The sequence below is a fragment of the Aedes aegypti genome, chromosome 1 (genome assembly GCF_002204515.2).
Source record: "Aedes aegypti strain LVP_AGWG chromosome 1, AaegL5.0 Primary Assembly, whole genome shotgun sequence".
NCBI lineage: Eukaryota > Metazoa > Arthropoda > Insecta > Diptera > Culicidae > Aedes > Aedes aegypti.
In genome coordinates this window covers 262,868,427-262,873,356 of record NC_035107.1, presented here as the reverse complement: position 1 = coordinate 262,873,356, position 4,930 = coordinate 262,868,427, and the positions used below count along the sequence as shown (strand labels likewise).

General features: G+C 39.8%; 1 pseudogene; it reads left to right on the top strand.

Annotated features, from left to right (window-relative positions):
• The first annotated feature begins 705 nt into the window (after positions 1–705).
• Positions 706–1,571, top strand: LOC110674332 (annotated as a pseudogene).
• The last annotated feature ends 3,359 nt before the right edge of the window (positions 1,572–4,930 follow it).

Genomic DNA, 4,930 nt, shown 5'->3' with positions numbered 1-4,930 from the left:
TGTAAGAAGGGTAAGGAGAATATGGAGAGTATAGAGAGTAAAAAGATTACGAGCTTAACCCATTAACACCCTAATTAGTTTACATTCATAGTATTCTTGATTCTTTTTTAAGTATCTCAATATGATAGAAGATTGCAAAAACCGTCATTTAAATGAAAATCTACAGTCCAAAATTCTCAGGAACATACAAATATTTGTTGAAGTAAAAATCACAGTATTCCCACAGAATCCACAGAATCCCAGGGTTTACCTTGGAAACCAAGAACTCATGTTCCAATCCCAGGATCCACATTAAAAGCACAAGATCCTCAAAGGAATTTCAAGGTCCCTACTGGAATCTCAAGATCCTCACTGAACTCTCAGGCTTCACATTGGAATTCCACTACGCATGTTACAAATCCAAACAAGAATACCAGGGTTCACATTGGAATCCTTGAATCCCAAAAACCACATCTAAAAGGCCAAAGCCAGCAAGGAGAGCAAAGAGAATGCAGACATGGACGAACAACCGCAGCCACAGTTTTCAGCAGCCGAAGAACACACTGGCGGCGGCGAAAAACAGAAGAAGGTCACAGATAACCGCGGTTCTAATGGTGGTGGACTCCAAGGACAAATAGCATCAGCAGACCAGCACACACAATCAAGACGAGGCAGCCGACTGCCGACCAGATTCGCATTGCTCAAACCACAGACAACATAAACGGAATGGGCGATCCGAAGATCCAGAAGCTGATGGAGACAACGAAACGTTCGGAAGAGGAGATTTGCTGCGCTCTTCAAGAGTGTGTCATTGACTTGAACCGCGCTGTGATCTTTCTTCTCGACACCCTTCCGGTCGGAGCATTCGCCACCACTTCCAAAGAGAAGAAGATCAAATCGCAGAACAAGGAACAGAATGACTCTGCTACTGGTGATGGCGATTGGGATAATGGTGGCAATGCAGGGTCAGTATTCAAAGGAGGCAATGGCCTGAGTACAGATTCCAAGGATCACCGTAGCAATCGTCCAGGTAATCAGCGCCCAGGTAGCGGTCTAGGAGGTCGTGGAGTCTTCCACGGAATCGCGATGGTCATGATGGTGGTCCTGGCCGTGGCAGTTACGAAGGAGGATCTCGTGGCAGACGTGGTGGAGGCCCTCGAGTTGGCCTACGTGGTCCAGGAATGCGGTAATCAAATCGAGCACCGCGTATAAAGGATCACAAGGAGATTTACGTATCGGACTCAGTGGTGACACCTAGTGCTAATGATCCCAACAAACCCGAGGAGTCGTCAGCATTTGGTGACACTTGGGGAGACTGGGACAACGATGAGTAGTACACTGGTTCGCTTTCAGATACCAAAGTTTTCACGCCAAGTACGCAGGTAGCTGCTACAACGCCACCTGCTTAACAACATCAGCAGCAGCCTACGTCTTCGTCAACGCAATCTAAGCCAATGTCACAGCCAAAAGTAACGTCGGTAACGAATCCTATGGAACTGTCTGCCTTTCCAGGCTTAGAGCAATAGATTCATAACCCTCCGCATCAGAAAGAGACTTATCTGATACAGTAATACAGTACCACCGTCGTATAGATGATGACTACAGCAGTAGCCGCTGCGACACACAGGTAACATTGGTAGCTGAATAACAAGCTGAAAAGATGCTGTATAAACAGCATTTAAGCTGAATAAGCTGTTATTCAGCTACCAATGTTACTTGGGTAGTTCAATATCCAGACCTGTACCCAGCGCCAAGTGCCGCGCAGCATTTGCGGCAATTTTTTGAGATGCCACAGATCAACTCATCGGCAGTGCAGATTCCATCAGCAGTTCAACTGACACAGTCGGAGGTTAACGACTACCAGAGTAAACCTAGGATCGTAAACAATCTGCAGCAAAAGCCCAGTCTCACTAGTAATTTACAAAGCACGCAGATTCTACATGGACAAAGTGATGATCTGACGGCCACTCAGAACGATAGTCTGTCAAAAAGCTACTCTCAGCGTAACACTTCTACCGTTGTTCCTTCTTATGTTAGTTCCGGCGTAAATGTGAATTCCATCAACAGTACTACGTCAGCACCGGAGTAACTGACCAAGACTGATCCCAATAGTCATCCCACCGGGACGAATGCTGGCTCCGGAGGATATCGAAACGTACTCAACGTCGCAGGCGAATTAAACTTCTTCGTATCCATCGTTGGCTGCACCACAAGGATACAACAACTCTAGCTACTCTAGCATACAGGTGTCAACCAACATCCAACAATCATTCAAAAACCACACTGGAATCCACATTAAATTCCTAGGATTCACAATGCAGTAAGACAATCTACACTAGAATTGCAGGATCTACATTGAAACTCTGAAACACCTGGATCCACATTACAATCCCAGGATCCACACTGGATTTCCAGCATTCACACTGAAATCCCAGAATTCATTCTAGGTTTTCAGAATTCATACTCGATTCTCAGGATCAACACTGAAATCTCAGGATCCCCAATGGAATCCAAAAATTAACACTGGAACCCAGAATCCACACTGGAATCCAAGGATCCGCACTGAAATACCAGAACTTTGAATACAAGCCTAGGTCCACATTGGAATCCTAGAATCCAGAATCCAAACAATGAATCTCTGGATTCATACTGGAAATCCAGGATCCTCACTTAAATAGCAAAATCCGCACATGAATCCAGTGGCGTAGCTAGAGTTTTTGGGGCCCGGTGCGGAGTCAAGTTCGGGGCCCTTTAAAATAGGGGTGTGTGCCAATTGATCAAAATATACTAATAAACTTTCAATCAACATGAAGATTTGTGATTGAAAATAATGGACGTGTTCATTTATTGTTGAAATCTATTTTTTGACACGGTATACTCAACAAGGTAGGCTATTCTCACGTGTAAACAACGGTTTTCAATCAAAACATGTATCGTCATTCCTATCGCCAAGCATGAGGCTTACAGGATAGTATAAGAGAGCAAGCCTTGCTTTCTTTTGCACTCTTTCGAGTTTCTCTTTCTTTCGATAGGAATGACGTCACTGCCAAGTGTCATTTTCCGGAGTATAATACCTTGCTTCTTTTAACCGTGTTTTTTGATAAGTCATCTAAATGTCAATGAAGAGATCGCAGCAAGCAATGAGCGCGGGCGGCTGCGTTTTGAATTTTGTGTCACGTTTACCTCGTCCGCCTTTTTTGTTTTTTTTTTCAAATCCGGCTGATGGTGCTTCGCCACGTGCAAATGTTGTGTTGAAACAAGTTTTTCAAAGTAATAGATGTGTTCCAGAAAGAAAAAATGATGATAAACTCTTAAACGAGAGAAGTCTTTCAAAAATCTTCAGATCTCTTCTGGATTCTTGAGAAACTATTGAATGGGTTTCCACAAAAACTAATAATATAGAGAATTTTCCAAACTCAATTTTTTTAGAGAAAAACCTTGGAAAATCTAGAGTGGAACTTTTGGAGGAACTACAGGAAAAAATGATGTTGCATTTTGTGGTTTTAAACACTAAATGTAGAATTTAATTTAAAAGTAATTTCAGCAATCTTTGAAAAAAAAAAACTCAGAGTTTCAGAAATTTATGGGAAATATTTTGATGAGTTTATTATAAAATTTCTGAAAGAATTTTCTAATAATTTTTTGGAATAATCACTGAGAGAATTTATTAAGCGATTCCTGAGATAATCTATGGGGATTTTTTTGAAAGATTGATGCTGAAAGCAAATGGTATCGTTTATAAAAAAAATGTCATAAGAACTTTTCGAGGAATTAGAGAAATTTACACGACTTTCTTTGATGCTGAGTTACCTTTGTTATTTTTCTGGAGGAATTTGTATAAGAATATTTTCTAGATAACTCAGTGAAATATTTCGACAAATCGGTACAAGAATTTCTGCAGGAATCATTCAAGGAAATCCTGTAAGAATTTCTGTGAAAGTTTTCGATGTAAATCCTTTATTGGACTGCCAAACGATATTTTGGAACAAGTTTTGAAGGAACTCCACTAAGCTTATTCTGAGAAATCATATAAGGTTTTTCAAGACCAATTCATGTGAAAACTGGTAGAGTAATTTTTATAACAATTGCTGAAGGGATCCCAGGAGAATTTGTCCCACCTATTCCTGAATAAAGTTCTAATCAAATCTCTGAAAAAATTTCTGAAGATGGAAATCTATGAACATATGGAGTGTTCACGTAGTATTCTCTAGAACCTCAAACAATTTCATCAAGGTTAATTGTAATGCAGAAAAGGAAAAATAGACTATAGATACTGTGTTGTGTTTAAGAAGATATTTAAGGGACCTTTGTTCGCATTATCGAAATATGTTTTGATACTTTTCAAGAATGTATGTGCACAAATATTAATTTTGGATTATCGGCTTGGTTCAGGATATAGCTCATAACAAAATGTTCCCAAACCAGTTTCTGGCACTCCTCAAGCTCAAGTTATAGAGGGCCCCAGATATTCGATGATTAACAGAATAATGTAGTTTTGAATTCAAAACGTGTTTGAATAGTGCATATAATTTTAAAAAAGTGCAAATATATGTCTATTTTTGAATTGTTTAACACTTCAGTCGTCGCGCTTTTGTATTTTGTTCAACACTGGTGAAAAAACCTCGCCTTTTGATCACAACAGCAGCGTGGTGGTTCTGACGGTGGTAAACCACGCGACGACTGGAAGGTTAAAAATTGTTGCAAAGTCCTTTTCAAATGTTTAACAAATGAGAGAACCCAGTTTCAACTTAAGAGATATACATATGTAGTTAAGGTGGCAAAAAATTGAAAAAAACTGGCATTTTAAATAAAATGGTTAAAATACCATGTTTTATTTTTTTTTTTTTTTTTTTTTTTTTTTAAATCTTTATTAGAGTGTATTTTAACGCACGAGGGCTAGTTCTACACTTACCATGTTTTATTTTTTTGCAGTTTGTTTTTTTTGTTGTAT